This window comes from Haliaeetus albicilla, chromosome 24 (assembly GCF_947461875.1).
Source record: "Haliaeetus albicilla chromosome 24, bHalAlb1.1, whole genome shotgun sequence".
In the NCBI taxonomy this organism is placed as follows: Eukaryota; Metazoa; Chordata; class Aves; order Accipitriformes; family Accipitridae; genus Haliaeetus; species Haliaeetus albicilla.
The window spans coordinates 3,835,875-3,860,298 of NC_091506.1; the positions used below are offsets into that span (position 1 = coordinate 3,835,875).

The 24,424-nt window shown below is 39.9% G+C and overlaps 1 protein-coding gene across 1 annotated transcript in view; it reads left to right on the forward strand.

The window, feature by feature from the left end:
• LOC138681840 (uncharacterized) overlaps positions 1-5,802 on the forward strand; it is a 129,815-nt gene extending 124,013 nt beyond the window's left edge. Inside the window, exons 7-8 of the mRNA XM_069769914.1 lie at positions 462-587; positions 2,629-5,802. The gene's annotated coding sequence lies outside the window, so the exon portion shown is untranslated. The remainder of the gene's footprint in view (positions 1-461; positions 588-2,628) is intronic.
• The last annotated feature ends 18,622 nt before the right edge of the window (positions 5,803-24,424 follow it).

A 24,424-nucleotide genomic window follows, 5' to 3' on the forward strand; every position in this document is an offset into this window, starting at 1 on the left:
GTGGCTGGAATCAGCTAGAGTCGTTCTGACTACACCATGCGGTATTTCCACAGCTATTGATGCACCACCAGATCAGAAGTTAAAATGTTAAAATAATGTAAGGGAAAGGATTCACTGCCGTGCAAAGGTTCCCACTGCTTAGGTGGGGCATAGCGGGGAGGGTATGGCTGAATTCCTTATGGATGAGACCAAAAATAAATGTTAGCCTTGGAGTAGATTAAAGGCAAGTAAACAGAGCAGCAGAAATATCAGTCATAATAATGAAGGTGGAAGTAGATGGCTTTTCCAGATTGGTAACCTTCATCAAACAAATGCAGGATGAGATCATTTGAACACAGATTGGAAGAATTATGGAATGAAAAATAAGTTGAGTAAATCAACAAGCATGTCAGGTGATACTCCGCAGCGAAGATGGAGGTTTCTTTTTTAATTTACTGAAAAGGCACATTCTATTCTCACAGGGATGAAGCTATAAGGACTCATTGCCGAGAAATGCTACTGGATACACACCTCCACCCCCTCTCACCCAGAAGACTGTTGATGTGTTTGCAAGACAGAGATACTTATGAAGAAACTTCTTGTACAAGGTATGTGCGTGTGCATGGTTCAATTTAGGGCTAAAATAAGTGCCTAATGCGCAACATCGATAAAATCAGAAATGCAAGCAATGGAATAAATGAGACTGAGTGTTAGGTCTGTACCCTTTATATCCTTTTAGCTGGTTAGAGTTCTCCTCTGTATCTTTCTCGAGAAAGTTGCTTGCCTGCTCCCCAGGCTGTTAAAAGGAAGGATTGATTCGAGGCTTTAACCTGTGCAGTTCCAGCTGGGACATTCAGGCTGGGCAGGCAGTACATGAATGTTTTTTGAAAATAATAATATTCCATCACTGGTCATACCAAGTAATAGTGAGAAGAAAGAAGGGTTGTGATTTATAGCATGTCATGATGCCATTGGAAAAGGGGGAGAGCCACTCAAGCCTCTCCATGTTCCTCCTGGGAACAGTGCTGCACTCCACTCAGCTCAAGATTGTGCCCCAAGGTGTATTTTGACCAAGAGAAAACAAAACAGTCATGTAGACTGGTGGGTACCTCTAATCCCAGTAATGACAGTAGCATGGGCATACCAGACATGCTTTCAATCTTTCTAGACTTGTGTATCTATGTCTACCTCACATGCTCTAATTTTGCACCTTGGGCAAGTTTTGAAGCCTGTTCTGACTTCCACACAATTTAGATCTTCTATTTAGATATCACTAATATATTTAAAACTATTGTTCATCCACTGCCAAATCTCTTAAACATCTAAGTCTTCCAAAATATCTGTACCATCTGTCACAGTCTAAGAATTACCATTCTAGTTATCACCAATAAAGGGATGGAGTCATTTGATATGAAATTTATGCATAGCATCAGTCACCTGTTCACCCAGGATACAATTGAATCTGCCACTGGGGAATTTTGTATAACTAATGAGTCAAAGGCTGGGTTAATCATATGCATAGAGGGCTAGGAAGAGTATACTAGAATCATGTGGACAGTTTGAAAGGGTGGCTCTGAGTGAACAGATGTGAGACAGAGCAGGGACGGGCTTTTAATTGGTGATGGTAAAATGCGGTTGTTTCGGAGCACAGTGTGGGGATGAGGGAGATAAGCATTTATTCCAAGTAATGGATTATACGAAAACTAGATTTACCTAGTCTTTACTTTGGTACACGAGCACAGGCACAAAGCAAGATTTAGTGTTCCATGGTGAGTGTGGCCACGGTGACTACAGGTTAAAGCACCCATCTTGGAAAAGGAAAAAATCTGCTTTTTCCACCCCTACTCCAATGAGTTTATGAAGACTATAGCAGTTGAATTTATGCAAGTTGAATAACTTCAAAAGATGTATCGAGAAGTCGTCCCTGATGGTTAACTGGTGGCCTGGTCTGAGGAGGACATTCAGAGGCAGGAATTCAACCCTCCTCAAGCAAAACACAGAACTGAACCTCAGTCTGCCACTTCCCAGGTCAGCAACGTAATTCTAGGCGGGGAAGAGAAGGGGCTGTGTTTTGCATGAAGTTCAGACCATGAGATCTATCAGGGCAGGTCCTTGAGGCATCACAGCTGGGGAATACCTGCTCTGACACAGGCTCATCTGCACGGCCACTGCAGCAGCCAGTAACTCCAGGGCTTGGTGACGTCTGAGCTGAGGTTTTGAGGACATTCATTTAAATGTTTGCATCAAAAAATCACAGTTACAGAGGTGGAAATACTCCAACGGGTCTAGCCCATGGCACCTAAACAATATAAAAAGGTTACCTTTTTGGTGATACAAACAGCATATGATAAAAAACAATCCAACAGAAACTGATGGGAAATCTAACTAGGTTAATACAGTTATTATCTAAGTCATGCTGCCAGCTATAGATGAATATTTTCCACAATCCATTCATTGTTAATGAACATCCAAGCTAGCAAATTAAAATAAACCCATTTTATCACTCAGATTTAATGATTTCCTGCTGGGCCTTTTTAATGTTCAGAATTGGCCTTCTTTGAAATACTTAGCTCATCAGCAAATTTGCTGTCAGTTTTTCATTTCTTCTCCACTGAAGGTTACTCTGAAATTTTCACCTTTTCCTTTCAGATGTTTATATTTAAAGATAACCACTGCCAGCATGAACAACTTTTACCTCTCTTTGAGCTTGGAGTTCATAACGCTGTTTGAAGGCTGTAAGCCCTTAAGTACTGAAACAAGGTGAACATTCAGCTCCAGAAATTTCAAATCCAGGTGAAGTGAACTTGCTGATTAACTCTGTGAATGAAATGAGTATTTTAGTAGAGTGCTAGGATGACAGCAAATGAAAATCTGTCCTAAAATATAGTAAAACCTGCAGGAAATACAAGGTACCTGCTGAGAAACCAGCTTTCTCTTTACCTATAATGTTTAATCTTTTTGACTCTCGCCTAGTTCTTCTAGGGTAGAGGGAACACAGTACAGATTTCACAGCGCTGTCATCGCCACTGAAATGCTCATATTAATCTAGATTTGTATGCTATGTGACCGTTGGCAATAGGGACAGTTAACATTCCGATATCACTTTCCGTTCAAGGATACTGAAGAGCATTGGAAACATTAAGCTCTGAGGTTGGTAATTTACTAATGAGAAAACTGATTCAAAGAGAAATTAGGACCTTAATCTCTCATCCATTGAAGCCAATGGAAATCTTTTTGTGGTTTCCTTGGGCAGACTGTGTGTGGCTTGTAAAAGGTCACATGAGAAATCACAGAAAAATTAGACCAAAAGTCCAATAACTTTTTGCTTGTTCAGTACAAGAATAACTGTCCCTTACCCTATGCCTGAATCCTTTGTATCTGACTCCCTTTTCCTTAATGCAATTTAGAAATATTCCAATAAATTTAGATTTGCTAAGATTACATTTTCATATCACCACCAGCTGTGTGCTGCCGCAGAGGAGATGTGGAACAACGGATAGCTTTGGAGCACTGCTATTTTTTTATTCAGGCTTAACATCATGGGTCTTCTCCCTGGGACCTGAGCTGGAGCCTTCATTGGTAGTGGAGGTTGATGCTCCAAACAGATAATGGAAGCAAAGATCTTTTGGGCAAGTTTCCCACAGAAGAAGCACAAGCCGGTCCCATGGAGCTGAAGAACCAAAGCCTTTGTGTCCTGTTTGCCTGCTCACAATTATTTTAAGCGCTTTAGTACAAAAAAAGCCATACCTCATGTCATAGAAATGAGATTTTCAAATTCTTTGAAGTAGTTAGACTTTAACAAAAAGCTACTCTGTATTGCTGAGACCTTTCATTGAACTAAAGCATCAGGTTTTCAGGGTGACGTGATGACATTGAAGAAGTCACAATTAAATTCTTCAGACTTGTTATTTTAGAGGTAATGTTCCACGGACCTGATCCAAAACACTCTGTACTCAGTAGAAGTCTTTCCGCCTCGGGGCTCCCTTGATGTTTTGCAAGATCCTCTACCTCTGGTAATATTTCAGGCAGTTTATTACAAAATTCCATAATGCAATATGCATTGCTTGTGTGGCTAGAAACCTTTATATCAACAGTCTAGATAAATGCCGGTACTGCTATCATAATACACTTCAACAGAGGTAAGAAATATAGTGCTGTATTTACAAATTTGATCCATTCAGGGCCTAGGGCTGTAGTAACTTAGATATAGGAGCATTTATGCACAAAATCACTGGAGCATACACATGATTATTTATCAAGATGGTCTCTGTTTAGTGCTAGTATTATGCATTAGCACTTACTTGATATAACAGGAATAAACATTTCACGAAAGAACACGAAGGACACTGGAAAGGTATATCACAAGCACAGTTTTATAATGAACCCAGGGAATATTTATGTTGTACATTCCACATAAAATATGTGAGAGCTAGCCAAGTAAAGCCCTCCCAAAACTAGGTAAGCAGGACACTTTTATAATGGTGATATAACTGAAAGAACGTTCCTAGACTTTCATGAACCTTATGTTTTCTATTGGTTTTCCTTCAACTTATGTATCACTTAAAGGTCATTCCACAGCACGATTGAAAGAATAGATGTATTTTGGTGGTATACAGAACAGACTTAAGTTTTTGGACTAATCTGGGCTTAGCAAACTCTAGTATACAGTGAGTGGCAAATGTATTATTCTACTGTGTCATGTAAAGGATTACCTCAGATGTTTGAAATAATGCGTATAGTTAAAGGTTATGGTAGAATAACATTAAAGCAATTCATTGTTTCTGGGCCTGATGGTAATATGAATGATAAAAACGTGATGACTATTATAGCCTTGAAGCATTACAGTCATTTTGCTATGATAATAGTCCTCAGATTTGGTTATAGCCCTAATATGTTACCTGAAAGTTAAAATTAGATTCTCAGGTCTGTTGGCACATAATGATTACTTATTGTCTAGAATGTAATTTCTGAAAGAAAACGAGAGTTGATCTTGAGGATAAATGCTGGTTTCTTTTATCTTTTTCCTTTTTTTTTCCTTTTCCTTTTTTTTTTTTTAAGACAAACTAAACATGGAGTTTGTATTTCAGAGAAGGAATCAACTGAAATACACCAAGATAAATATCTCTCCTGCTCCATACTTACATCATTCTTTGTACCAAACTGTTATGGACCACGAGCGGTAACATTTCTGGTGTTAGAAGCAATACACCAAAGCTGTCAAGTGACTGAGAGCTTCAAACCAGACCCTCCAGGTAGTTTTGGGTTTATTTCTGAGATATTTTAAACAGGCATGTGCAAAGCAGCAGCTCCCAGAAACCTGTCCTGGCTGTTAGGCTTGCCTGAGAGGTTACAGTGTTGTCCGTCTGAAGGACACGGGCTCTAAGATGACTTTCCTCAAAGTGAGTCCCAGCCTTCCCCTTCCCTACAGAAGTACCTAGCAGGAGAAAGGAGTCGGAGTCACAGTTTGGACTCCTTCCCCACCACACCAGGCAGTTGTCTCAGCTCTGTTTCAAACAGTGCCCATTATCGTAATATTAGCACTTCACAATCCTTAATGCGTGTTTAATCCATCATTTTTAGGACTCTCAAATGAAGGACTCGCTGTCCGTGGTCACCGCTACCACTGCAAACTGGAAGACTGCAATCTTAGCCATAACAAGGTCACATAATAAAGCACATATCAGAAGAAAGACTAATAATAATTTTCATTGCATATAATAAGTATATAATAAAGTTTAGTAGTAGACAGTAGAAGAGCTGTGAAAGTCAAAGCATTTCTTTTCTATTTCTGATTGTCACTCTGCAGAGAAACACCCCCCCCCCAAAAAAAAACCCAACAAAAACCAAACCAAACCAAACCAAAAAAACCCAAGAATAATATTCCAGCCAAAGCTGAGCTGGTTCCAGACAAGCTGAAAAAGAAAATGAAATGGTATCACAATTATGACAATGCAGAATAGAAATTCAATATTTGTTCTGTAGTTTGTGCTGTGCTTTACTTTAGGGGACTAGGAAATGTTTGATTGAAAAGGGAATCGTGTTCGTGGGGTGTATTATTCATTCCAGATTTCACTTTTGTAACTCAGGATAGTCGAACATATTTCTTACCCCAGAATCTGTCTGATGTCTCTGCATTTCTGGAGCTTCATACAGGTGATTGGAAATCAAACATTCCGGGGAGATACTGCAGTTAAGTATTAAACCTGACAGTTTTTATATGTCTAGTATGATAATTGATTTCATGTTATGCTAACCTACTCTGCAGGTTAAAGCAGCGAGGATAGTTCCATTTCATAGAGTAGTCACTGAATTATTATTTTTAAGGTTTTAAAAGCACTGAGGCAATTTACATTTCTATTTTCCTTTTTAAACATTCATACAGTTGAAGAATACATTGAACACTTGCACATGCAAGAGGACAAATTCAACCCTGAAATTTCCTCTGAGAAAAAAAAAAAAGTAAAATAGTAAAAAGAAAAAATTAGTAAAATATTAAAAATAAGTTAACTTCTTGAAAGGAGGGATTATATGTTTATTTTCTTTCTCTTTGTTCTGGTCCATTTACTACCTACTTGTGGCTTCTTGTTGGAGTGGGGACCTGGGGAGTGCTTGGCAGTGGCAACAATCTGAGCGATTTCCAGCATTTCAGAGTTTAAAGGCAAGCAAACTAACACACTTTTGAGCAATATGGTACCAAAAATACATTGGCACAATGTCACTGCTGACAAATTTTGGATTCACCAACTCTCTTCTTGATCAGAGAGGTTTCAGAGAACCAACACTTCTCCGAAGTCTTTGGTAGAAGAGGTTTTTCCTAGGTAATCCTTAGACTGGAGTAAACAGTTTGTTATAATGCCTCAAAATGGAAATGAATCCATGTTTGAAAACACTGCTTTTTTTTGAGCACATAGATTAATATGAGGAAATAAAGGTGGGATTCACAGAGTATTATTGGACACGGTGAAAGTTGCCCAACTTTCCGTTCCAGGGTACATAGCCCTTTCCCTCTGCTTCAGACTCATCTCAACCAGTCAGAGGAGTGATTTACATGTGGGTCTCTTGCTTTTCAGGTAGCTCCCTAAACTGAAAATAAGATGGTCTAGGTCAAAGTGCCTTCAATCTTCCCAGCTATTACTGTTTCACCTAAATAAATACTACACCTGGAAAAGAGAGGCTGCTTCTGTGGGCAGCTGTTCCAGGCACTTGATTCACATCCCAATCTCACTCAGCAGTCATACATGTTATGCCAAGTGGAGAACCATTAACTTCAGAATTAATTCACGAGATAATGTCTTTTTACCTACTGGTACAAGTAATTGCCATGACCCAGTGCCTGTTCAAGTAACAGAATTTCTACTTCGGTAAGGACTAAATCAGGCTGTATATGGTCAGAGACCACTTCTTTTTCCAAGCAGTTTTCACTGTGTATTTATGGTGAGAAATGAGTGTCGCTTTCTTTTTGCACATTAGGACTGCTGAGCTGAAGAAAATGGGTACAACTTTTCTTTTAATTCTATAATCTTATTATCCCAGTTCCAATAAAAACTGATAATGAAATCTGAGGATATTGAGAACTTGGATTTTTTCCATTAAGTTTAACTTGATATTTTTTTCAAGCAGTGTGGTACTTACTATAGTCCAACTCTTTTTAAGACTATCCAGGGAAACATAAACCCTTGCAGCGAGCCATTTTCTGTCAAAATTACATCTGACCTGCATATTTTTGCAATTCTCTGATGCATTATACAGTCAGATCAGGTTGTTCCTTGACCAGTTGTTCACCCCTATCAATTGCATTAGCATTTAACCTGTCAGTTTAAATTACAAAGGTAACAAAGGTTTAGGAAGGTTACAATAGATCCAATCTCACACAGAAGTGTGGAAGACTAATCTTAAATCATCCTTCAATGCGAGTGTTATTTTTTCTCCTGACATACATATACTCACCTTCTAGAAGCATCACTGCAACTGTAGGCAACTTTTTATGGTGAAGACTACATGAGATCAGCAAAGCATGTGAAATAAGAGAAATACTAACAATAAGACAAGCACGTATATTTTATTTGAACTTAGATTGCATCTCCTATATTTTTACTGATTTTCTCTTCTATTCTCTATCCTCTTTCAGTGCTAAATTTCCTCTTTTTCGCTCTCCAGAGATTCTATTCTTCATTGTGTCTGATTAGTAAATTAGGTCCTATTCTATAGTCACATAAGTACATCATCGGGGTTGGAGTCCTTTATATCCTTAATCCTTTAGACTTCAAGCTACTGTCTGCAGGAGGGACAGCCCAGCTTCTCCTCAAACCATCCATCATCCTGTACTGCACACTGACAGCTCTACCACCTCAGTTTTGGTTTTTTGGGTGGTGTATTAATACAATACAAACCTATGATGCCAGTACACTAAGACAAAATCTGTTCTTTTTTAAACAACAAATGCATATGCTTGGAAAAATCTAGAAATCGTATTCACTTTGCCTGGCATTTCTCATATTTCTATAATGATTTTATAACACATGGGCAAAGGCCATCCTATCGCTGGTTCTGTAGGGTTGTTCAGATGCAGAAGGACGATCTGCAAAATGCCTCCCCCAGCGCTGCAGCTCCAGCCCTGCACGAACCCCAGTGCGTCGGGGGAGCGATGCGGGGAACCACCTTTCAGCTGGCTCGTAGCGAAGGGGCCAGCACAGTGCATCTAAGAGCAATGATGTCAGAATTCCAACGGCAGGTTGCCTGAATACAAAATATGACATAATTCTTACTACACCTACCCGTACCAACCTCTCTGTGCCCCTTCCAGCATCAACACAGGCTGTTGAGTAACATAAAAGCACTCCATAGCCTTTTGCAAAGCTAAATCAGCACATGATGAGCCAAAAATGCCACCGACTGAAGCATTAGGAAAAAACCCAAACAAACAAAAAAGCAAAATCCTGATTCTGTTAATCTGTAAATGCCATGATATTTCTTACATATTTTGCTCCCTTTCTTACTGAAGGTGAAACAAAGGGCTTCTGCCAATAATATTCATATGCACAAAGCTCACATCAAAGTTTGCCTGAATGTAAACTGCATCATTAAGATAGTAAAGAAGCAATACGAAAGGTAAAGCCAGATTGTAGCTGTTACTGAGCTCAGGAAACACAGCTGCATATTTCTTTTAATATGCGTAGATATTTTAAAAATACTGTTTTCAGTGTGTCCAGAATGCGTGTTAAAAAGGCTCTAAAAATAACAATGCCTGCCTGTATATTAAATTTGAACAATAGATAAATGCTAAAAATAATGATGTTGAAAAAATATTTTAGGCATATATCTTTGCATGCTTAGACAAATACCAACTTTACCACATGCAGCTGTGCCACATTAGCTGTGCCATGATGAATGTTGTTTAATAAGCAGAAGAGCGGAGGTTGGCCTACATTTGGCTAGGGTGCATTCGCTGCTGAAATTAGGATGTGCTGGTTTCATCTCCCCAGACGTGAAGCAGCTGCTCCACCCGTCATGCGGAAGAGGGCTGAGGCAGGGTTTGCATGCTAGACTCTGGGCAGGACATTTGATTGCTCTAATAATATAGATATGCAGATATTGTTAAGTGCATAACTGATAGAAGATTGTCATGACTATCCAAATAGGAAATACAACTCCATACCAGTCACTATGAATTTCCAATGAGTCTTTGAAGCCATACAGGTGTCAAAAAAGACAATCTTTACAGTGACAAGACTGATTCAGACCTTATTGCTATAACCCACAATATTACTACTCCTGAGCAAAGACAGGTAGATTACTCTACAGTTGCATGCCAAGTTTTATTAAAGAATGCATTGGGAATTGTCAAATTTCTGAGACTGCTATACTATCCGTACACTCAGACGAATCTTATGGCCTTTTCCCAGCAACTCATATTCTGTTTTCAATACATATGGAATAATGTTAAGGAAAGAAACAAAAGGTGACGTGATTTTCATCTTCAGTGCAACATTCACTACTCTACTACACAGCTGCAGATTTTGTTATTCCTTGCACAGAGACAGAGCTTGGATTTAGATTTTTGGCCCCATCACATCTTCAGTTTGTAATAAGACCTATCTTAAGCCTATCGGCTTAGGTGGCCAGCTGAGGCTATTTCTCCAGAGGACATTCCTCCACCAGACTCATTCTTCATTGACTGGGGGAGAAGTCCTCTATGACTGAGGTGGGGAAACTGGATAGAGCTGGTGAGCTGATTCCCTCGAAGAGCATGCAGGTGTCATAACAGATTTCCTGGTGCAAAATGCTCCAAGAAAAAAGCAGATTTCATTTGAGAGGTCTGTGTTATAATTCCACCTCCCTTGCAATGAGTTTCTTCAGTGGATACATTTGAGGAGTATCCTTTTCAGTTTTAAAGGCTTTTTCTTTTTGAAGAGTAGAACATTAAAAACAGATAAAGTGAACTGGCTCCAGATTTATTTTTTGTCGCTTCACTATAATTTCCATCTTTCCCAAAATAAGCAGTTCATTGTAGAACAGACTATCCACTGCCCCCAAGTGTTCTCAGGAACATAACAGAGGCATCAAGTCCAAGCAAATGAACAAATAACAGAGATCCAGTCTTTCAATCAGCACTTGTATTCACATCCCTGCAGCCACCATGAAGCAGCCAAAACTAAAGTTAATTAAACATTGGTCCTAATCTTTACATTCCAGAGAAAAAGAAAATAAAATAGTAACTGACATAAAACAAATACAAAAGTATTTAAAAGCTCTGTTACCATATTTTGACTATGCTGATATTAATTCTTTGAACCAACAAAACTGCTGTCCCCTGATCAGGGAACTCTTCTTGAGAAAGGACAAAATACTTCTCTTAACTCAGATAATATCCTGGGATATTCCAAAGGAAAATGAGTATTTAAATATAGCAAAGGCCCTATAAAAGCATCTGATCAAGACCTGCTTAGGGTGCACTGGTGCATTGTAATATACTGTAGGGTTCGGCGTTTGGAAGATCTCGCGATGTCATGGAAAGTTAGAGGGTTAGTCGCAGCCTTATGATGTGTCTGTAATCCCGCCTACCCTTGTTAGTATAAAAGGAATTGACTGTGCAATAAAAGGCAGAAGTTGGCGCTCACACTGTGTGTTATCTGTCTCTTTCCCTGGTCTGGGGTTGATCAGTGATCTAATCGTGGCACCTTGATATGCGGCGAACGCTACAATATACTACATAACTCTGTGGGTGAGCTGAGCACTAGTGAACCACAGTCCATTTCCAGTTTCTTTAAATATCTCCAGCAAATGCACATGGAAACACTCCCATATCTACCTTTGTAACTCCAATTTAAACTACTTTTTCTAGTACATATTCATTAATAAAATCCTAAATCGTTTAGTGTCTTATGGCATAAACCCAAATGCAGCCCCCAGTCCTACCAAAAGAAACCTTAACACCACTTGGTATGTTGTTCCAATGAATAATTATAGTGGTGCAGGTGTCAGAGACTCTTTTCTGTGAAAAAAAAACCTTATTCAGGTTTTATTGATGTAACTCACGATATTACTGCTCTTGTACAAAACAAGGTCACACTGAAGTTATATGTCAGACTTCATTAAAGTGTGTATTGGGAATCATCAACTTGTGATGCTCGCTGACCTGAGCACCTTGCAGTTCATGAACGTTAGCAAGGCTTTGTCATGCCACACATTTGCAACATGTTTGCATAGTCAGCTAATCAATACTGGTAAGAAAATGGACCAGAAGTTACCTGACTGTCATTATCATTGCAATATTACAAACCTGATGATGTTGTCAGCTGCGAGTATAGCTTGCACCTCCACTGGATAGTTTCAAGATTTTCTTCTGCTTGATTCACAGCAAGCATTTGAAAACAGATCTTTCTTGCCTTATCCAGGAAAATAATCCCATTTGGAGGTTGTTATCTTTTAAACAGAAACTATCATGGCTCAGAGAGCTGGTCTTTGAAATTTCCAGAAAAGCTGAGAAACTTGCACAAAAAAAGTTTTGTTTAAACTACATCCCTTCCCCCAGAAAGCTTCAGAAAGAAACAAAAGAAAAAAAAAGTTCTCAGTTTTCTCTATTTCCTATTCTAGATGTATTCTCAATATAAATGAAATTAGGTCATGCATTTGATATGGTACACATGCACTATTTATGGTCTGCAATCAAGCTGCAAGCTGTGGAGTTCAGTGCCACTGTCTATCATGAAGTCAAACTCTGAGGCTAAATAACTTAATAATATCCTTAAATTTTGTATCATCTACCATGTATTCATGCTTTGGAGAGCAAACGCCTCAGCTGAAGGCTCCAATGTAATTTGTTTGGAGTGCTGACCTTCCTTTGAAGTATTACTAGTATTTGTCACTGTTATATTCATGATAGTAGATGAGATTTACCAGTCCTTGCCTGTGTTATGAAATTGCTTAACTTAAATATTTAAATGGAAAATGGCTTTGCATTTTTACTGACATATAGAGTAATTCAGATACAGGGGCTTTGCAGTGCTGCAGAGGGAAATACTTATGAAGCTGATGACTCACTGAGATTTCTTGTACAGTCTTGGTGTGTTAATGTACAACAGGAGAATTCCACCCAGATACTGCATTGAATCTCTGATTAACAACAGGGAGAGAAAGAGAGATCATTTTCACTTACCACCTGGAGAGCTATAGGGCTGAAGAACTCCACTGGACCAAAAGCCCAACCAAGTTTTCTCTATGTATTTCACATCACACTTTGTTATACCCAGGGCATTCATTTTTTGCATTGTTGTTTTTGGTTTTGGTTTTGTGGGGCTTTTTTTCCCAGTGTGTACATTTGATAACTGCCAGAACTGCAAAGAAGATAAGGAAAATAAAGAAAATTATGCTTAATCACAGTGAGACTATCAGAATCCAGTAAATAAACGAGTGTTTCCCATGCCTGTCTCTTAATCCTAAAATTAATGTAGTCTAATTATTTTCCCAATACTACTGGAAATCTGGGGTTCCTGTAGGCTTTAGAGAGCCTCCTCATACTGAAGTTCAGTGGGAGCTGATAACCTGATTTCTGTAGATGCCTCTGAAGAGTCCAGCTGTAAAATTAGACAAAAATATTAAATATTTTTAAAGTGATTTGGGAAGTCTTCATTGATAGGTACCAATAAAGTAATCCAAAAGGTTTTCTTCCCCCAAAAACTGCGGGCAAAGAAGATTTTGTTTAAAAAACATGGACACAATCAAATTTGCTCCCTATCTTAAAAAGTAATCGTGTTTCATAACATTCAGAAAATCACAACTCACATAACAGAGATACATTGCTTGTTGTATACGTAACAAAGAAGTTTCAAACTGACATTTGTATGGCATTAACTAATTAGGTGAATTTTATACCTATTAAATTAACCAGTACAAACACTGTGTGAACCCCCTTAATTCAATTCCAGTCTGGGTTTATTTGCTTTGGGAAATGTGCAAGTAGAAACTCAGTCATAGAAAAATACCCCTGCTACTCAATATATGTCTCCAGCTGATACCTTTTCACAAACTTAAGTAACCGGGGAGAGCGATTCAAATAAATAAACCCTCTATGTTTAGACGAAGGCACTGTCTTTTTCATTAACATCTCTCAGAGAAATAAGAATAATATTGGGGATAGAGAACTGATCAATATTCCCCTCAAAGTAGACTGGTTAAGTGCACTAATTAAATTAAAAAGTCTGAGGATTAGAGTCTCAATAGCAAAGCAGATGTTTTGTACTTACCAACCTGCCAAGGTGGGATATTTCCATGTGCTCTACTGGGCCTCCGTTACAGACCGAAATTGCTGGAAGGGTCAGGCCCAGCACAAATGAGAGGCCACACCAACTTATCATCTGTCCAGGGATTTGCAAAGCACAAAGTTCACTTCTAAGCATCCTTTCCCTTTACCCTCAGGAGCTGTAACTCCAATCAGCAGCTTCTGGCACATGTTCCCAATGGGCAAGGTCAGAGTAATCCTCATTTCAGTAATGATCTTGTGGTCCTGAAGACATGCTCTGCTCAGCTGTCTTGTAAATACAAGGAAGGTAGTGGGCAGAGATAACAGACGTGCGTGCAAGTTTGTGCGTTCCCTCCTCATTCACCGTTCAGCAGATTCCCATTCATTGCAGGCGATTGCCTGAAATAACAACCGCTGCACTCATGTTTATTAGAGGTAGCCACAGTACTGTCTTGTCACATTTACTCACATATTTCTTTATTGCCTCATGTCAAGTTCTGTTTGTGTCTTGTCAACCTAAGAACCGCTCCAGAAACATGTGGAATGGTCTTTGCAGAAAGTTCTCTCCAAGCATGCCATTTGGGTGAGTGTTCAAGGCACGTGCTTGGCATGAAGCTTGCTAGCTGGCTTGTGGAACTGGGTGGAGGAGCTAAGCAGCTACCCCATCGCCTTCAACTAAATAGCAGGCTGTATGGCTTCCAGCTGTGTGGCAGGATTTTAAAAGGGGCTGTCCAGAGGATGCTCGGGGGACAGCCACCCCACGGAGGGTCTCTGGGGGCTGCAGAAGCAATTGCACGGCTCAGAAAGTGTCGTGTGTCCAGCCCTAGAAAGCCAAGAGGATGTGATGCTGAATATGACCTGGACCATCCCAAAAGCCTGCTGACAGTAAATTTTCTTCTTTAGAAAACGTATTTACAAAAAATAAGTAAGCATCAGAAATACCATGCCATATAATCTGTGCTAAAAATATCCCTGTTATTTGCATCAGAAGAAAGATGTTTACATTATCAACTACAAAAAGCTTTCAGGAAACTCTTGGATTTCTTTTCAGTGTACAAAGCTTAGAAATAATATTTTGCCAAGCTAAATGTCTTTTATATTTACTTTTTAAAATAGTAGCTACTTTATGTTTTAACAATGACCTTTCCATCTGTTGGGTCAAGGATGTCAGCTGACCCAGGAGTTCAGGGTAAAATAATTCCCAACAGACAGAATATTTTATTTTTTCTAAAAGAAGACAGCTTTAGCCTTTGGCTCCTAGTCAATATTTTGAAGAATTACTATGATTCTTAGGTTTTGCTAAAGAAAAATGAATAATCATGTCTTTTCCTTAAACTGTAAGTCTCTTTCTATCCATCCCTCTCTTTCCTACAGCAAATCCTCTAACCTAAATGAGTGTCCCAGTCTAACCTAAATGTAATCACTGTGTTAACAATACAGACTTTAGAATAATTATAGTTGCAAAAGTCTTAGATGATTTTCCTGTGGAGTATAGCAGGAATGGAAAAGGAAAAACAGTAGCTGAGATTACTCAGTTTGTTACTAACATTGTGGCTTTACTGAGAATTTTAATGGTACTATCGCAATGAGATATGTGTCACAACGACACTGTCATACCTGGTGCACGTACCAAATGCAACTTCTGGAAGTGTTTGAATAATCTCTACCCCACAAAGTGGGGAAACTCCTGTTGCAGCAACTTTGGTGTTACCCAAATTTGTCTAAGCTCGATGTACATCTTATTTGGCCAAAGAAAAAGAGACAAGGGAAAACAATGAAAACAATCAGACATCAACCAGTATCAGCTACGTGAAATACTGGGGATTTTTTTTTGCCATAATCTGTCATAAAGACGACAGAGCAGAGACATGATAACAAGTTTCAAGTACTTAAAAGGTAGCGACAAAGGTGAAGGAAAGAAATTCTCTTGGGCATTGAGAGTCAGGAGACAAATATTGCCAGGGAGGTTTAAGCTCGCCTAACTGCAGGACCAGTTCAGACCACGGCATGTCCATCGCTGGCATTTAAGAAAAGGTTGGACAAAGAACCATCACAAATATTGTAAGCGTGCCTGACGCCGCTCTGGGGCAGAGAACAATTAAGGTGCATGAAGTTTCTGGCTACAGCTAAAAAAAAGTCTTATACTTCTGAACCAAGTTTTTCTCCCCAGATGCATCTGGCCAGTAGCCCCCGGCAGAGGCCGGCAGGGGAGCGGGGATGCTCGCGGACCCGGCTGTCCACCCCGGCTCCCCCCTGTGGAAGGCGACAAGGTTAGAGTCACTGTGGCAAAATCTTCTGTGACAAGGTCTGTTCATGTTGTTCATCGATAAACACCTAGCTGCAGATTTTTAAAAGGTGTTTAGGTACCTCTAGGCTCTATATAAGTTTTAGACGTACATAAATAACTAATTGCATTAACAGATTATCACCCTTAAAAATATTCCCCTTAGTCTGGCAGACCTAGGGCTCTTCAGTACTTGATGGCATTGATCTCTGTATAACCTTAGAGAGCAGATGCTTTACTATCTTGTGAAAGGTAAAATACAAAGAAACTAAGGAGAGAATAGGAAAACTTGTGAGAAGAGGCAGAGAAGGTAAGGCAATAACTTCTGCGAAGGTGAAACTGTTCTGCTGAATCTAGTTCTCTCAGGCAGAACTGAAGTAGATGAAACACATGTTGGCATCTTAATGCTTAGTTTTTCTTTCTTCCCTTTTCTTTATAGTAAAAGGAAGGAAAGTATTTCCTCTCCCATCTTAGATCTATCCTTCAGACAACAGATCAGTAAAGCTGTGTTGAAAAAAGAATAATGTTTCCAAAGCAATAGAAATTCCTGAAGAAGTACCTATATGTTTGCTTGATAAATTATTTCTTCATTTCTATATTCATACAAAGCACATGTATTTTCACGCACCATTGAACAGAGAAATACTGTGAATTTCCATAGAAAGCTGCTATTAGGTTATTTTTCTTTTACTGAAGAAGTTATTTGCTACGGCTTTTCAAACCATAGTAAAAAGCCTTGCCATCCTTCCTGTACCCTATTGACCACAAGTGCAAATTATTTTTTTTAAATGTTATTAATGGAAGATAGTTTCAGGTTCTACTTAAATTCAAGCATTTTCTCTGAACCAGTCTGTGTTTTCAAACTAACTTGGGGATCCTGATATTACAGTAATGCAAATCTCAAGCTAAGCCCTTATTAGAAATGGATCAATATCAGTTTATCACAAAAATGTGATGCTCAGTAGGATCGAGGCAAAAACGAGATGCTCAGGAAGATTCCGGCAAAGCTAAGCAGGACCAGGGATGGGCTGGCACACGCTAAGGAAGAGCAGAAAGACAAGCAGGACCCCAAGCTCAACTCTCTGATACAGGTTGATGGAAACCAGCTGCTCTCAGAAAAGCAGAAGATACCAACCAGAAGACACCAAGAAGGAGGAAGACAGGCTGTTGATGCCTCCTACATTGAGATGCTGATTTTTTTCCCCCCAATTTCCCAAGTTTTCTATGAGCAGGGGTTGGGAGGGTATCAGCAGTGTGGCAGCATGGCAAGGAAGTTCCCCGCTGAGCATGGATTGTGTTTTCTTGTCCCACAAGTTTTCAACAGTTTGCAGAGAAATTGTGTACGAACCAGGGTGTCAATCTGTGACCTCACATTTCTACCCACCAAAACCTCCCCTCTTTTTTTTGGTCAGGTCAGTCAAATTAATTGGTTTCAACTTTTTTTAAGTAGAAGTTCATTAAAATTTTGAAAAATTGACATCACAAGAAAAAAGCACAATCTTTGGTTAACAGTGCAACCCACTGTTGCAGTGGCTTCTTTTTCTTCTTAATTGGATATGTTGAATCAAATTGTGCTTAGCAAACACTTTTGATTTTGGCAAATCAGCATTTCTTTCCCATGGGGAAAAAAAATTGTTAAGAAATTCCCAACCATCTCAAATAATTTCCCAGATGTGGTGGTAGCTTAATAAAGTCGTAGCCTATTTAAAACTACATTCTTGTATCTTTTAGGTCTTCCTGAAGTATCAAGGGACAATCAGTCACCACTTGTACTCAATAAACTAGGAGATGGTACTACAGGAATCAATACAACTCTGTAGAGATTTGAAAGATGTGCATATATTGGAGAAAGCAGTAAATAAAAATAAAGCCTCACTGGAATTTAATTTAAGTATCCAATGGGTGAGTTTGTACTTGTGTGCATATATAAATAACTTAGCCAAAGGAAAGGGAAAATTGTAAACTTAGCAAGTATTGACTAATGTACAAAAAATAAGGCCAATGTCATCAAGTTATACTCTGCTATTCTAATTCTGCATTAATTTACATAAAGGGCCTTGATGATTGGATGCAGATAATTTCTGGCTCTCCACTCCATCAGGAAAAATCAATTTGGGGATATTATAGACTAAACCAACATTTTCCCACTATATTACCAGCATTTGTTGCACATACCAAGCTCCATTGCTCATACAGGTAAGTTTGTGTTTCCAAAGGTAACAGGGGGTATGACTGGCACTGTCAGTATGCAGAAAGTATTAGGAATAATATTGTCTCAATATTGAGTTAATACTATTAATGGTAACGTTTTTAAAGACTTCTCGGACAACTCACGATTAACATTTCTTCAGTCTTCTGAAATTATCAAGCATTATGAAAACAGACAAGGTCATTGTTTTATCTGCAATAAAGTCAAAGGAATTGCTGGAGATACAGCAAGAGTATTACACATATAATTACCACCGTGGTAATTTATTCAATAAAGCTCTCATTTAATTACAGGAACCTATTACACTGAGTGATGTGCTAAGTGTGATTTATATCTATCTCAGATGTAAATATTCAGAAAGAGACCTCCCATAGCGAAAGTGGCTCCTCTCTGCTCTCCATCCGCATTTCACTCCGGTGGCCGATACAAGAGGAGGGCACGTCGGCACGTCACGCAGCCGCCGCGTGGTCGGCCTGCCCGGGGATTTAGAGGCAGAAAAGAAGGTGGCTCGAGCAGCGCGGTCTGAAAGAGCACCGCACATCCCCACGAGTTGTCCCAGGGCTCGCAATTCGTATCAGCACCTTGCGAGCCGGCAGTGATCATTTTGGAAACAGCGTCACCGGTCAGAAGCACGACTGATGCTTCCTTGCTCTTCAGGAGCATGATCCTCAGCCACCAGTTGCAGACACAACCGGTGGTGAGCTGTGACATATGATCTGTTATGTCTCTTTCTATGTTATGCTCACCAACAAACACTGAGAAAGTTGAGGTGGTAGAAATTTGTCAGTAAGCCTGCGCTCTTTCTGCATCCATCAAGAGACTGCATCTGAAATCAAGTATGAATCCATACTGATTTACACTAAGTTAGAAATACAGAGAATTTCTTTTTCATAATGTGGAAAAATAAATATTCCTCATACTTGCAAATAAGTTGTTTCTTATTGGTATGATATTATGCACTTCCTGCCCTCACTGCTCTTCTTCCTCTGCCCTTGGGTTATCCAAAAGCCGATGGAGAATCTGCATAAAGAAAGATTTTAAACCCCAGAGCTTTTGAAGGGAGAGATGTTTAGAGCTCTAATAAATCACTGCGTCTGCATGAACTGTACCTGTGCCATTTTAATACCAAAAGCATGGCAAATCACTCTATTACTTAAGTCTTTTCCTCCACAGATCTCAGAGTTTTCACAAAAAAAAAAAACAGTAAAATGAAGCAGTTTATATTTGAATGTAACATATTTTTCAATACCCATCTCTCAGAAAATGCTCGCTTATTTTATCACAAATTTAAACAACAACAAAAACCTCAAACCCAGTCAAACCCAGCCGTGTCAAGCCTGACAGAAGTTGATGTCACTCATAAAAGGCACAGCTTTCTAAAGAGACATCTTTCTCGTGGAAAGTGTTAGCCATTTGATAATACAGGTAATATTCAGCACTCTATATCTATGCTGATATATAAAACTGCTGTCAAAGCTGCTGTCTTTATTGACATCATCATGAATGCTTTGCTCCCGCGGTGAAGACATCATTGTCAGAAGTAGCTGAAAACATTATATGAGATATTTCTCAGTTTAACTATGTAGCAGTCCATTCTTAGAAACTCTTCAGGATCCTCTAACATCAGAAAAAGCCTGAAAGAACCCCATTCACAATAGCACGTCCCACATAAAATCTTCAAAGAGCATTTTAACTAAAAAAAAAAAAGCTCTGGGTTGGTGTGACTGGTCACTCCAGGCATGGGCAAGCCTAGCTGTGACTGCCCACCCCGCGGCTCCCCTCCTGCGCACAGACCTGGCGAGGGGTCGCCCAGACTTACAGAAATCCAACTTGATGAGGAAACGACTGGAGCAACTGATGTTCAAAAGGCTGGAATAAGAAAGTCCACCCAGCCGCGTACGGCCCCTCACAAAGCTCTGGAGCTGTGTACCTTCGGCGCGGCGCACCCCACGTGTGTGAGCGATGCTGAGGAGCCCCAGGCATCCGCGGAGGAGCAAAGCAGAGAGCCCGCTGTGCCCGCTGCTGCATTCTCCTTCACCGTACGCTGAAAGTAATACTGTAAATAAAAGGAATAAATCATTGTCTCCCGCAGCGCTGACCTTACCTAGCCTTGCTATAATTTGACAGATAAAACAAGTCACTGAAGACCAAATCTACAGAAAGATTTCAGTGATTTGCCACCTAGTGGAATCAAACTCCAGCGATGCTTGCTCAGGGGTGAGCCTGTGCCTCGGTCCCATTGCAGTCTCAGCCTTTCCTAATGACCCCCCTGCCCCGGTCAGGGGATCGGAGGCGAGCACATGCCCGCACCGTTTCGCCCTGTTGCCGTCCCCGTGACATTTTATCCCACTCAGCTCTTACCTCTAATCTAATTTGACTGAGATGGAGAAACCTCACGCTCTCTAGAGATCGATTCTCCTCAAGCGCAGCACATAAATGAATATTTTACAAGTCATATAAATGCAGCCCTTTCCATTTTTCTTTTCCACTTCTGCTGCACGAAGGCCAATGCTGGTACCAATTTACGGCGTTAAGCTCCCACCTCAGGGGCAAGCAGAGAGTCCTGGCGTTCCAGCTGAGCCCCTCACCAGCCTCCGCCTTCCAGGGCTCCCTCCTAAGTGCCAAAAATCACATAAGCTGCTGTTTAGTATGTAATTTTTGACACCATTTTAAGTCCCACTCAGCTGTAACAGTTGATTATTAAAAATGTGTAATTCCTCATTTATTCTAGAAAACAGCTTCCAGAGGTCCTGTGCATCAGTGGTCTGCGGTGACCTCTTTGATGGTAAAAAAAACAATCTGCGCTGAAACTACTGATGTGTGAAAACTTCTTTATTAAGAAAACTCTCTCTACATATGGTTACATTCTTTAGCACCTAGTGGTCAATAGCTAATATGACGTACCTTAAATGTGGCTATAGGGAATTAACACTTGACACCTTAGGGTTCCCACTGCAATAGCCCTGCGCTTTTGACTTCAAAAGCAATAGAAGAGTAATATTGAGATCAAAGGCTTCCAGCACAATTACATTTTTGAAGTTTGCAAGCCATAGAAAGTGGAGGCATTTTAGTACATTCGCTCTCGTACTTTTCTGAACTCCTGAATACTTGCAGTCGCTGTTCAAACTTTTGATGCAAACTAATGTTTTGATGCACAAGGGTCTGAAGATGCCAGGGAATTCCAGATTAATCCACACTGACAGCAAGAGCTCATTTTAGTTTTCTATTGTGTGTGAAGATAGTTTGCAAGGTTTGCAAAAAAAAGAAAAAGCTCTGCTATATGTTCTGATGAAAAGTAAGCTCTGCTACTCGGGGCAAACACTATCTTTTCAAATATGCATATGCAGCAGTCCTTATTTTTGGATGAGGCATACAAAAATGTAGAAAGTTGTTTCTACATTTCACTGCCAGCAGAATACTTCACCTTTTCCTGCTCCTTGCTTGTGCACCCTCCAACAGAGGTAGCGGCAGCAAATCAGTTCAAATTCTGGGCTCCTTTGCACACTGCTGCTCTGCCATTTTAGGTCTCTCTTCTTGCAGTTTTATTCCGTAACTGGTTTATGAATGTATATAACCATTCGCTCATTGCCATCGTTGGCTGAGCGACAGCTTTCCCTCCACAGTTGCACAGGCTACAAGTCTAATGTCACTCTTAAAATCTTAAGAAGGAATACTCCCGGTCCAACTTACTATTTGTGTCTGATCTATCAATTATAAAAGAAAGTCAGACACTCAGAAATGGATGATGTCCTGATGCACTGTGACAGATGCACAGTTGCCCATTTACTGGTATGTACCTTTCTCAAATCTCTTTATCCTTTTCTGTATTTAAGCAATCCTTTCCTCTTGCTCATCTACTTGCTTTTATCAATATTGGGTATCTTGCTTCCTCTCGTGAAAATTATCCAGATTGCTACATGACAGATCATTTCAAACAGACAATTGTGCTTATTGAGAAATTCAGCATTTTTGTGGGAAAGTATTTTTAACTTCTTGCTGAACAGCCGGTTGTAACCAAACTCTCCAAGGCACAAAGAATGCTCTACCCCTTTCCGCAGTTTTTAAATGGAACAGCAGACACCATTTTAAGGCTTACCTATGGCACAGGCTAGATCGTACAGCCAATATTTGCTCAATTACCATGACACCACATCCATGCTTAATATTCCAAACTACCTATAAAACTTCAGTTTTATAGCAAACATTTTAATCTGGCCTTGCAATCTGTATTATTTAGTGACCCCAAATCACATCAGACGGTGCTTTGAGTAAAACCTGGCCAAGTCAAAGTCCACTTGAAAAGCAAAATACGGGCACCCACCACAGCCAGCCGGAGAGCCAGCCCCTCAGAGCCAGCACGTGTGGGAGAAACTCGGTCCTCTTGGAGTTTCTGGAGACTCTGAAACAAAAATCCTGTCAGCATTCTTTGTGCATGGGGATTCCCGAAAGTCGCATTACATTACATGCTTAAGTGTTCAGCTTGGAAACAAAATTGCTTATCCTTTATGAGAGGTAATCGTTGAATGTAGCAGTGCACCACATTAACCCCATTTGTCCAGAACACTGTCCTGGGCAGGTAAAGTGATTATAAATCTTGGCAATACTCTGTACGTCTGGGGGGCTAAGGTAGAGTAACATCCTCTTTCTGCACTACAGACTCCTTGTAAAACAGGCTATATATAGCAATAAATCTGTTTATTTTTGTTACGGTTCTTCCATCACTCTCTGACTGCTTCTGTTTTCTCTTGGAAAGCACTTGATTGTACCATTCTCTGTCTGTTTTCAGCATCATAAAATGAAATTCACTTCATTGATCAGAAGATGACCTCTATCCAGTGCCTTTTAGATTAGAGATAACAGCAGGCTGCTGTCTAACTGAGAAATAATTTCTTCAGCTCCTTCAGCTCCTCTTTATTATGATTGCTTCCTAACATATCACTTAAAAACTGGAACAGAAATCAAATGAGAATATCTTTTCCCAGTGTTTGTATTTTGACTTACCAACAAACACACACACACACTGCAGCACATGTTGCTTGAGAGTAATTCATTTTTTTCTGTGGAAGATGAAGAAAATATTTAGCTGTAGATAGATGAGCTGAAGAAATGGGTAAAAATGGATAGACATAAAACCTACTTTTTGCCTTTATGCGTTAAAACAGGAAAAATGGTAGATGTACATTCATGTGAAATTTAAACTGTGCATATTCAGGAACAGGTTTTTAAATATCAGCATTAAAGATCATGTTAGAATATATTATCACATTCTGCACTGTAGCATGTGTTACATATTTTTAACAAGGAAAGCACGAAAGATTAATCGTACACTATGAATAATGCCATGTTTTTACAGTGAGATTTGCAAAGCGTTATCCCAGACAGTCAATTCTGCTGGGGGCAGAAGGGAGACGCTCCTCTGCCATGGGACGGTCCCACTTCAAAGGTGTCTGGCGTGATATTTATCTGAAAGTGATATTTATCTGAAAATAGGCAGAAACGCCTGTGTTATTTCAGCTGTTTCAGGCCTATTGCTGAGCTGCAGGAGATGTTTCAGCTGGCAGCAAATGCCGTACTCTGGTCCCAGTGCCCTGGGCTCTACTGCCTTGGCTAAGCGGTGGGATTCCTGGAGGGCCTGTCAGCCCCAGGAAAGCCTCTCGGCTTCGGTCTTACCGTCCTGAACTTCGCCACGTTGAAGAGTGCACTCTTTAGGAATAAAATGAACTTTTCTTTTTATTTCCCCCCAACAAAACTTTGAGTGCCTCAGACACTGGAATGGGGTTTTGACAGCTGACCTTATTTTATCAAGTAATATATCACCAAAGCAACACAAATCTGATAGTGTATTACACTAGTACAGATAAAATGCTACACAAATACATCATCCAAGTAATGCTGGTTTTATGACCTGTTTGCCCTAATATGAGCTACTCAGCAGAAGCCCCTTCTAGGCTACTAGGCTTTTCTTGCTTTATTTAAGGAGAGAGACTTTTCAAAAGATGGAGAATAGAAAGAAAATGCATTTCTTTCTGGCTGTGGTGTGTACCACTCCTCCTTTCACGTGATGCAACAAAAGCTGTGACTGAAGCAGTCTATAAGGCTAATAAAAATCAAAGCTGCCTTCCTTGCTTTGCTCAAGGGGACACGGTGCTGTAGCCCAGTCTGCGGGTCCCCGGGGAGCCTGGCACAGAGCACGGGGACTCGGTGCATTTGGGAT